We start from the raw sequence: 12,530 nt of genomic DNA, 5'->3' as shown, positions 1-12,530 counted from the left end.
ACCAGATGATGTAGCTCTTTCTTTAAATACAGTTATATTAATGGTATTATTATCCTGTTTAGTCATAATGTATATATCCAAAATGTATAAATGTGGTTGAAAAACTCAGCTCTTAAATTTAAGAAACTAAAATTATGAGATATAATCCACAAGTCTATCTAGTGTAAATTCATTCCGGTACAGGAAAATAAATTCATTCACAAATCCTTTGTTATTATCATTCAAATATTTCACCTGGTTAAACACATATGTCTGTACTGATATGGCAGAAACTAGATCGAGATATGTGGTGTTCGTGCCTCACTGGTGTACCCCCATTAAGCTACCCTGTTTGGTTGTGCTATTAGGTTCGTTATCAAATAAAATATGTTGTTTTTCAATGTCAGATCTTGAATATGTTAGCGCTGCAATATGCTCTTCTTATATGCTCTGACAGAAATTTAGAACAATGCCAAAGTTCTTATTGAGTCTTAAAACTATATTCACCGTGGGAATTATATAAATAACGTATGTAATGTCCATAGATCACGAAGAGTATATATCTCTTTATCATAGCTTTTATTTCGAAATTTACTTTCGTCCATGCACTGAATATTTAAATTCTAACAAGGAAATCAATTAGTGTCTTTTGGTTAATTGTTCATAAGCATCTAGTAATGAAGCTGTAGCTGCCTCTGTACATAAATTGGTTCGTTGGTGGAGAATGCAATAGGTTCCTTGTCGGGGTTATCTTTAGATTTATGTATTTTGGGAATACCGAGTTGTATATTATAGGAAGGTACAGTAAAAAATGAAACAAATCTTTTAAAGAAATATCATTTGACAGTTGGTTCATGCTATCAATAATATATATTTAATATTTTTAAATCTAGTCGTGTTTCTTCACTTCCACAGTGATACCTGTTTAAATGCCACACTATCCCTTCTAAGCAAAGATAATACTGAACCCAGGCACTTGTTCCTATCCATAATCTACTGTAGAACTGTCCGCTTGTTTAATTATAATATTCTGAACTTTCCTTCAGTTCCATTTAAAGCCATATATTCAGACTGGTAGGAGGTTAAAGTTCTTAAACACTCTCCTACATTTATAAACCTGTCTTTATCTCTTTACAATCACCTTCACAAAGACTTCATTAAATGCAATCAGTATAATAAAATACTTCCTGCCTTTTATTATTACATTTCTCCAAATCATAATGTTCATATTTTTAAAAATTAACTTTATACGCATAGATCTAATAAAAGTTTTAAATCGTTAGGACTCTTCACACATCCATACGTATAAATCCAAGCCCTTTTTTTACACAGTGAAAAGTATTCCTTTCTCAGGATGAAAGTAGAAAGGTTTACAGTACCTGCCATTTCCTCCTTTTGGCTATTTTTCACCATCTGTTTTACGGACTCTCATTTTTCGCTTTGTATCCACCATTGCATTAGATTCCTCATAGCCTTTCTCAGTTTCTTCCTCTTGAAGTAGACCTTGAAATAGCGATTCGTTCTTTCCTGCGCTCCGGCTTGTTGTAGCTGGAAAGGCTTGTGGTGCTGGATAAAGTTTGTTGTGATGTCGTATAACCAACATTAGCTTCCCCTTCAAGACCAGTCTAGCGTCGGCATTTTAGCGTGCACTGAGGGCATCCTCATCCACCACACACGCACCCATTGTCTACTATTGGTGACATATTCCGGGACATGCTACTATCTGATACACTCATCATAGATTGCCCCTCTCCTGGCGGCAGGTTCAAATTACCAGTCAGTAAGTTCGGAAAAGTATCCAAAGTATCCAAAGGTGCACTTTGAATGGGAAGATTTTGATGACACAAGAGCATGTTTGTTAAGTGGCACTAGTAGATCCATTTTTAACGATTTATATAATTATCACTTCTTTGGATTTTCTTAGGCCAAGAAAATATATTGCCCAGCTTGATAAGTCACCCATGTCTCGGAAGTAATTTTTTCTTCTTTCACTGGCCTCCAAAACGCATCATCCAGGAAGAACTTCACAATCTATCCATCATAGATTGGTAAATCGATTACATGTTATTAAAGCAAGACATAGAGAACAACTCATCTTCCATCATGATAATTTCAGTTTTCAGTTCTTTCTCTATACCAGTAAAAAGAAAACTTATTCATAAGGGAGCCATGTAGTCTTGACTCAATTTAAAAGATTCAAGCACTGCCACTGCTTTAGTAACTCCAATTGGTGAGTGTTGCCGTAGATGAAGGCATCTCCCGCATAATACCTCCTTAGATGCCACGGAGCTATTGCTCTTTTCTAATTTATGCATCAAAGCTGAAGCATTGCCACTGTAAGCAGCCAGAAGGCACCAACCTTTCTTTCCAAGACTTGCACCTTACGTTTCAAAGCCAAGTGCAATTCTTGGAAAGGGAGATATATTGGATGCCTTATCCGGAGGCCATCGAGACATCAAGAGGTAACTTGTAAAAGGATTAATTTCTCTTTCAAAAGAAATTTTAAATCAGATTCTGTAGAATCCATTCCTGGCTGCTACAAGGCTTCAGACAAAGCTCTCCAACTTCTGAACAAGCATAAGATATCACAAACAAAACTTACTGCTGAATAAGTCCAAAATAAAAACAACAGTTGAGCAAAATCACCTTTACTAAAATGACAAAGCTTTCAGGTTAAGGAAACCCTTTTTCAATGAATAACAATAGGGGTACCTCAAGACACCTGTATAAATACAAACCAGAGCATCATACTGACCCTAATTGAGTGCATCCTATTTTGAGTTGCATTTAATGATCTTTGTGAAGGTGAGATAAGACAGGTTTATAAATGTAAGAGAGTGTTTAAGAACTTTTAATCTTACACAGTATGAATATATGGCTTTATGAGAACGCCGAGAGCTGGAAGGAAAGTTCAAGTATTATAATTAAGCAAAGCGGAAAAAGGGGGTTCTACAGTGATTATGGATAAAGGTAAATATATGGAGTTCAGTATTATCTTTGCTTTGGGATAGTGTGGCATTTAAACAGATATCACTATTGGAAGTGAAGAAGCACATTAGGTATGTAAATATGTGTTTGTATGAGAGCTCCAACTGTCAAATGATATTTCTTCAGATTTGTTTCATTTTTTACTGTACCTTGCCCTATAATACCACAACTCTTACTTGTATTCCCAAAATACATAAATCTAAAGATAACCCCCGATGAGTACCTATTGTTCTGGCAATGGCTGGGTAGCAGACCAATTTCTCTGTATTTACATTAGGCAGCTACAGCCATTACTAGATGCTTGTAAGAGCAGTACTTAAAGACACTATTGATTTCCTTGTTAAATTTAAATATTGGTACATGGATTTAGAGTGGCTAAATAAAAGCTGTGATGAGATATATATAGAGTGGTCATGGACATTACATTGTTATTTACTGTAATTCTCATTGAATATGGTTTAGACTCCATAAGGAACTTTTTAACGCATTGTTCTAAGTTTTCTGTCAGGCATATAGAGAATATTTTTATGCTGTTAGATCTGACATTGAAAAACAACATATTTTTATTTGATAAAGACTACTACTTGCAGCAAGCGGGTGGCAATGGGTACACCAGAAGGCGAACACATATGGCAGTCTAGTTCTGTATCAGTGGGAGAAGCATTATGTGTTTAATGGAGTGAAGTATTTGAATGATAACCTTATTTTCTACCAAAGGTTTGTAGATGATTGTTTTCTTTTATGGAAGGGTACACTAGATGAGCTTATGGATTATATCTGATATTTGTATAGCACAACTTCTTTCTTGAAATTTAAGGCTGAGTTTTCAACCACATTTTATAAATGTTTTTGGATATTACATTGACTAAACGGGATAATACCATTAATACAACTGTATTTAAGAAAGAGGTGTCATCTGGTAGATATCTTCATCGTCCAGCATGCATGCACCCTCATGTCTTTAAGGGGTATAGTTAGAGAGCCATAAAATGGCTAGGGTCAGTAGATTGAACACTTGACAATGCCATTCTTAAAACAATTAGGTGAAATCTGTGATGAGTTTAGGAAAGTGGATATCCTTGGCATTACTGACTCAGGCTAGAGAATATATTATATCTATCTACGGACATATTGCTTATGAACCTATTTTCTCAAAGACATCTGAGGGATGTAGGTGTGTTATCCAAAGTACTTCATCAGATGAAGTAGGGTTGAGATTCATTACTTACATTATAATACCATGTCATGTACCATTAGAAATATAATAATGAGATATTGGAAGGTGCTTTTAGCACAGGAAGATATTAGGAAAGTTGTGGGTGACAAGCCCCACTTTACTTATAGGAACATCGCAGGACTATAAAAGGTATGTTGGGGTATAATAAAGAGACTTTGATACTATAAAACCGGGTTTTTTATGTAGTGTATTGCTTGGAATCTAGCACTTTTTTGTTACCATAATTGTAGCTGCTGTAGTGATATCTTTAAATGCAAAAGTGCTGATTCACTTTATGATAATAGTTTTGTTCATCCTGTTTCTAAGAAAGTATTTATTTTTCATTGTTCTGCCACCTGTATGCAAGCAATGTTGTTTATTTAGCAGCGTGTGAAATCATCCATCCTTTTATGTTGGAAAACTGTTAGGAAGCTCAAAGAGAATCATAAAAACATAAATCCAACATAAGGGAAGGGCAGTGAAACTAATGCTTTATCTAAGCATATTAAGTGATGTGGGATTACCCATAGGTTTAAGTTTAGGAGTCATAGAGCTGTGTAAGTGTATCTATTAGGGGGGGGGACCTATGTAATTTATTAGATCTTAGAAATACGAATGGATTGTACTGAGACTATCAACACGATATATTTCCTGGATTGAATGCAAGCGTTTCATTAAAGCCTGTCTTGGTTAAGATACAACACTAGACTGAAGTGATTTACTTATAGCTTCTATAATTGAAATTATTTTGGAATTGATGTGTATTTGCTGCCATAATTATTTAGTTTAAAATTGTTTTTTCCAGATGTGTTTATATGTACATTTTTATTTTCATTTATATATATATGTGGACGTGTTTTGATTTATATATATTTTGCTATATAATTATAGGTTTAATTGATCATATGATCTTGGCTCGGGTCATATAATGCTCTGGTTTGTATTTATACAGGTGTCTTGGTGTTACTATTATTCATTGAAAAGTTTAATAACCTGAAGCTTTATCTTTTATTAAAAGGTGATTTTTGCTCAACTGTGTTGTTTTATTTTGGACTTATTTAGCGGTGTTTGTTTGACCTATGGTACTTCATGGTGTATTTCCTTCCAAAGGGGATAACTATACATTTCTTGGAATTGAGCTTGAGCCCATGGCTCTTGCAAGCATCCCTCTTTCTGTAAGGCCCTTTTTGTATAATATCCATATAATTTGGGGATTCAATATTTGGCTCTAGTTTGCAGTCATCTTTGACATTTGTTGTAGAGTCCTTAGTCTGGCCTGTACTTTAGAGCGACAGATGCCAAACAAAACAGTCAGGACTGAACCCTGAGGTGCTCAAATGTCACTTGTCCTGGGGCTGGATTTGGGTTACCCTGCTTTACAGTGTGGTTCTGTCAGTACAGCAGTTGGCAACCATCGAGTGGCGATACGGATTAATAGCCAGCAGTATGTTTATCTATGATTCCAGACTGGTGATGGTGTTGAAGAGCCTTTGGTGAGGTCTGGATAGGCTGTTTAAACCCACCTTGCCCTTGTCCACAGCTTTGGAGTCTGATTTGAAGATGTCAATCAGTTTCACGGTATGATGGCCTTCACAAACCCAACTGGGTGGGGTCCAGTGTTTGCAGGATTTGCCAATGTCTTTGTTTATAAGTTTCATGATAATACCAGTCCATGTGCCCACAAATCAGGCTCGTCAGACTGCTAGAATTGACAGTTCCCCAGGATCCAATGGGTCCCTCATTGTGGACTGGGATAACTGCATATGCCCCCTCAGTGGAGCACTTGAAGCCTGAGGTGTGGCTATGATTATACATAGCACTTGGTTGGGGTACATATTTCATTTTGTAGTTCATGTGGTACACAGCCCAGGATGTCTGGTCCCATAGATACTGTTTTCTTAGCTCTGGAGTGTGGTTTTACCTGTGTGGCCATTATTACTGGAATCTGGCAAACATTCCCAGTATTGTGATGGGCCACTTTAGGGGGTGGGAGGGTGCAGTTGGCACTGAATCAATCTGGCAGGATATTGGCAATATCCTTGGGATCAGTATATTTAATGCCATTCTGTTGTATGAGCAAATCTGAGCATTGCCATTTAAATTCACAACATAGCTATGGAGATAGCACGTTGATCTTACTGGAATCTTTGGAAATATTATGTTCCTTAACTAGCTTCTAGGTATTTTATGAGGATTCTAGCTTCTCTTACAGTTTAGTGAGTGTTTTTGCATCCTAGGTATTTCCTCTTTTCTGCAGCAGTTTTCTTCCTTTTGTTGTAAAATTTGTTTATGGCAGGACCACCACATTGGCTTCCTTTTCTTGGAGAGCATCTTGGTTCTGTTGGCATCAGCATGATTCATGCACAAGTGGATGTGCTCATGCAGTGCCTTAGTGTCAAGATTCAAGCAGTCGACCTTTCAGATTCCCATTTGAATAGGTGTCATGACGTTTGTCATGTTTTGAGATGTGTAGCATGAAGTTGGCTTTGGAGATGTTTTTACAGAGGTTTCCTTACTGGGGTGTGGGGAGGGATGTGAATGTTAGGGTGATTAGCTTATGGGCCAGACCTGACCATCGATAGGGTGACCATAGGGTGCCATCGATTTCCCATGTTGATAATGACCAGGTCTAGGATATTGGAGCTCCTGGTGTGACTATGGGTTACCTGATTCAGGGCATTAGGAATTATGACTTCCAAGCACCATTAGGCTGAGTGTTAGTGCATAGGTAGTTTCCAGTTAATGGCAGGTTAGTTGAAATCTTAGTATTAGGGTGTTTGGTAGTATCTTAATATTGTCCAGTATGTTTAGAAAGATTGTAGTAGAATCTTGGGGCATGGTGGGGATCTGTAGCAAGCTATACAACTTACATTGCAGTCTTACCTAGTGTTAGTTACCAGGAGAATTTCAGATGCACTGTGTTGGGCAAGCAGCCTGGTGGTGTGAGAATATCCTTGGTGAATATGGACACTCCTCCACCTTTAATGTTTTGGTCCTAGTTTGGTGGCCGACAGGTGTGTTAAGAGCTGTACCTGGTATTGCAGGGGTGCTCATTGGAGCTGGATCAGGTTTCTGTTACTGCAAGATATCAATGTTCTCCATTTTAGGGTACCTAGTGACTGTGAATGGCCACAAAGCATTGATCCTAAACACACAAATGAACACACACAAGGTTTCACAGTTGCCATGTCTGCAATTAGAACTCCTGCCCTAACTGGTATTTACCCTACAGCATTATGCAGTTATATAGCACTCCACAGAACTTAGTGAGTTCTCCCTCCCCAAAGGTGTATTTCAAGTGAATGACATCAGCCCTGCCAAAGTAGAGACAATGGAAGTGTAGTGACTGTAGATAGCTCAAAAGCACTGATTCCTAAACAAACACACAAAGTTTCACAATTTCCATGTTTGGAAATAGAACTCCTACCTAACTAGTACATTACACTTCAGCATTATGCAGTGATAGGACACGCCACAGACATTACTAGGATACTCCTTCCCCAAAGGTGTATTTCAAGGTGAATGACATCAGCAGGCTTGCCAAAGTAGGACAATGGGGAGTGTAGTGACTGTGAATGGGCCGTAAACCATTCCTCTGGAAACACACACACAACACTCAGTCACACACAACATTACATTTGACAGGACTGTGTATATGACTGCTAGATGAATAATGACTTGTACAGTCATGTTACACAGTTATCACAAGCAACCACAGACACTATAGTGCTGAGGGATACCAGAGCTAAATGTCTAGCATTGATCCCTACTAAATGTCTAGCATTGATCCCTACAAACACACGCAACCAAACACACACACACACACACACACACACACACACACACACACACACACACACACACACACACACACACACACACACACACACACACACTTGTCATTTCTGGGATTAGAACTCTTACCTAACTAGTACATCACACTATAGCATTACACAGTTATAGCACATGACATGGAGCTTATAGGGCTACTTCTTCACCAAAAGGGTCATTCAAGGTGAATGACATTAGCAGGCTTGCAAAAGTAGGGCAATGGGGAGTGCAGTGTGTGTGAATGGGCCATACACCATTCCTCTGGAAACACACACACAACACTCAGTCACACACAACATTACATTTGGCAGGACTGTGTATACAATTGCTAGATGAATAATGACTTGTACAGTCATGTTACACAGTTATCACAAGCACCCACAGACACTATAGTGTTGAGGGATACCAGAGCTAAATGTCTACAGTGATTGACATTTGCACATCATGTGGTTTTAGCCAATTGGATGTATGCTGGGTGAGACAGGCCTCATGACGGGAGGCTCTTTGTCACTGTCTGTCACTCTCTTCCACACATCTATGTATGTATAAGTTTGGCCTATTATAGTGTGTTGTCCTTGTATATATGTGTGTATTCCTATCCAATGTGTGTGCAAAGCATGACTGGTGTGCAATGTGGAGTGGGTGTACAAACATCTGTGACTGTCAGATATGTATAGTCCACTGTTGTTGCCAGACATGGGCTTCATAAGTGTGGGGGCATGCCCAGTATAACCTTTCATTATTTTGTTGTCAGACATGGTTCATAGGTTCATAGGTTCATAGGTTTATACTAGGCTATCTGCCCTAAGGCATTTATAAGCCTAGCCCAAAGTTATGTGGCTTACGCCACCCCTTATGTTAGAAATAATGTGCCCATTAGTTTGTTGTGCCTCTGTCCAGCAGTGACACAGAGATGATTCAGGGTAAACCCTACGATCTCCCATCCACGGTCAAGATTTCTCTTGAACAGAGCCAGCAGGTGCTCTGCCTCACATGGACCGGGATTTTATTCCAGAGTCTGGGGAGTCCCTGGGTCAGGAACCTATCCCTCCAGCATGTTTTGTTTATTGTGATGACAAGGTTTAGATCCCTGGAGCATGTGGCTCTTAGGGATTGGGATTTCTTTAAGTGTAGCTTGTCCAATATCTCTGTGTTTGACATGGGGCGGTATGTTAAGCAGAGATCATTTCTGAGTAGACGATATGTGACAGAGTATAGCTGAAGTTTTTAAGGCGGTCAGCGTAGGGCATCTGCTTTAGGCCTGTGATTCTTTTAGTGAGGTATTTCTGAGGCCTTTCCTGTTGTTGCAGATGTCTTGAGAGGTGCATACCAAATGAGGCATTGCATTCTATAATGGGTCTAATGAGGAATGAGCACAGTGGAACAATGACCTCCTTTTTTCTGGATGAAAAGCCCTTAGTGATGAGTTGTGCCACATAGAAGGATTTCCTGACTGTTGTGGTGATGTGGTTGTCAAAGTTGAGACCACTGTCAACCTGTATCCCTAATTCTCTTATCACATTTTCGTTGTTTCGTGTACTGCCATCTATGTGGTAATTCACGGGTACATGTTTTTTTCCCAAAGGGGATAACTATACATTTCTTGGCATTGAGTTTGTGCCCATGGCTCTGACACCAAGCATCTGTTTCTGTAAGGCCCTTTTGTAGAATATCCACATCATTTGGGGATTCAATAATGGCTCCCAGTTTGCAGTCATCTGCGAACTTTGTTAGCCAGAGTCCCTTAGTGTTAGACTGTACTTCAGAGAAGTAGATGCCAAACAAGAGCAGTCCCAGGACTGAACCCTGAGGTACTCCACTTGTCACTTGCCTGGAGCTGGATTTGGACTTGGCTACTTTTACAGTGTGGGTTCTGTCAGTAAGCCAGTTGGCAACCCATCGAGTGATGTAGGGATTAATGCCCAGCTTAGTAAGACTATCTATGATTCCAGAGTGATAGATGGTGTCAAAGGCCTTGCCGAGGTCCAGATAGGCTGTGTGGACCACCTTACCCTTGTTCACAGGTTTGGAGACTGATTCGAAGAAATCAATCTGGTTCAGGAGACAAGATCGGTCCTTCGCAAACCCAAACTGGGTGGGGTCCAGTGTTTGAAGGTTGCCAGTGTCTTTGTTTATAAGTTCCATGATAATACGTTCCATGACCTTGCACATCAGACTGATGGGGCAGTAAGTGGGATAACTGTAGCTGTACACCACTCAGTGGGCATGAAGCCTGAGGTGAGGCTATGATTAAACATGACACTTAGGTGAGGTACCAGTTCATTTTGTAGTTCTTGTAATACAAAGCCTGGGATGTAATCTGGCACTATGGATGCTGTATTCTTAGCTTTGCAGAGTGTGTTTTGTATCTGTGTGGCCATTATTACCGGAATTTGGCAATCTTCCAGTATTGAGATGGGCCGTTTAGGGGGTGAGAGGGGGTGAAGTTGGCACTGAAGTGATCTGCCAGGCAATATCCTTGGGATCGGTATATTTAATGCCTTTCTGTTGTAGGTCAGAGCAGATCTGAGCATTGTCATTTAGAATCTTGACATAGTTATAGAATGTCTTGCAGTTGTCTTTGGAATCTCTGACAATTTTATTTTCATAACTAGCTTTGGAGGATTTTATGAGGGATCTCAGCTTCTTACTGAGGCTGGTAAGGGAGTTTTTTGCATCCTGGGATTTTCATCTTTTCTGCAACAGTTTCTTCCTTTTGTTGTAAAGTTTGTTTATGGCAGGGGACCAACAGATTGGCTTTCTTTTTTTGGAGCATCTTGGTTCTATTTGGGATGGCACAATTCATGCATGAGTGGATGTGCTCGTACAGTGCCTTAGTGTAAGATTCAGCAATTGAACTTTCAGTTCCTGTCTGCATGGGTGTCATGAAGTTTGTCACTTCTGACTTGAGTAGCATGAAGTTGGCTTTGGAGAAGTTTTTTTTATGGAGGTTTCCTTACTGGGGGGTGGGATGTGGATGTTAAGGGCTATTAGCTTATGGTCAGGCCTGACCAGCAAGGGGGTGACCATAGGTATGGAGCATCGATTTACCATGTTGGTAATGACCAGGTCTAGGATACTGGAGCCCCTGGTGGGACTATGTATTAGTTGATCCAGGGCATTGGAATTTATGAATTCCAAGAACCGTTGGGCAAAGGTGTTGGTACACGAGTAGTTTTCCCAGTTAATGGAAGGGTAGTTGAAATCACCCAGTATTAGGGTGTTTGGTTGTATCTTAATATTTTCCAGTGTGTTTAGAAAGGTTTAGTGAGAATCTTGGGGCATGGTGGGGAATCTGTAGCAAGCTACAATTTTGATTGCAGTCTTACCTAGTGTTAGTTGCATCTGCAGAATTTCAGATGCATTGTGTTGGGCAACTAGCCTGGTGGTGTGACTATCCTTGGTGAATATTGACACTCATCCACCTTTAGTGTTTCAGTCCTGATCTGGTGACCAAAAAGTGTGGTAAGAGTTGTAGCCTGGTATTGCAGGGGTGCTCTCTGGAGCCTTGAACCAGGTCTCAGTTACTGCACAGATATCAATGGTCTCCATTTTTAGGAGTGCCTCGAGAGAGTGCATTTTGAGGTTTAGACTTCTAGCATTGAGTAGCATTACCTTCAAAATTTGCGTCCTTGTACCTGTTATAGTGGTGGTTTTGTCCTTTGAACTTTGCCTAAAAAAGGCACTATAGGGGTGGCAAGAGCCTTAGCCAGTAACCTGAATCCCAGGGCCGACAGGTGCAGACCATCTCTGGCAAAGCATCGTGGTCTGTTGATCATGTCGTCCCAGATACTGGATCTCCTTTGAATGACACGAGAAGCTTAGCCAATTGTTGAAGTCAATCATTTTGTCCTTATATTGTGGTATCATTCTGGTTGAAGGCAGGATGCTACTCAGGGCTGGGGTCATACCTGCCTGGGCCACATGATCCGAGAGCTCGTCCATGTCTCTTTTCATGTAGTCCAGGGAGGTACATCTCAAGTCATTCACTCCAACATGGACAATGACAGTCATATTTGTACTTGTTTTGGAGTGATTTGAGTGCATGCATTATGTGGCTGATCCTGGCACCCGACAGGCAGCTGACTGTAATTTTTTCCTTGTTCAGCTTAGTGAGTGGGACATCAGTGTGCCTGACTATAGAGTCACCTATGACTAAAGTGTTGGGTACGTTGTCTTGCCTAAGGGGCTGTTGCTGGGTGGCACACTGCTGTTGTGAACTATGTACACTTTGGTTGTGATTGGTGTTTGTTTGCATTTCAGCTTCAGAGGTCCTTGTTGCTTGGGCAGTTTACAGTTAAGGGCCTCCGCATATGTGGATTTAATGTTGCTATGTATGGGTGTTGGTGGTGGGGGTTTAGAAGGGCTATGTGTTGCTTCAGGTATAGTGTGGATGTTAACCTTCTCCTCTTGACTGTCTAACACAATCTTGGGTGGAGAGAGCTTTGCTTCTACTTTGGCTATGTAAGTGCATCTCTCACAGGTTGTATTGTTGGGTGGTAGGAGAAGTGAGTTG

This window comes from Protopterus annectens, chromosome 9.part0, assembly GCF_019279795.1.
Source record: "Protopterus annectens isolate FY-2018-M chromosome 9.part0, PAN1.0, whole genome shotgun sequence".
Taxonomy (NCBI): Eukaryota; Metazoa; Chordata; order Ceratodontiformes; family Protopteridae; genus Protopterus; species Protopterus annectens.
Note: the sequence above shows the minus strand (reverse complement) of the source record.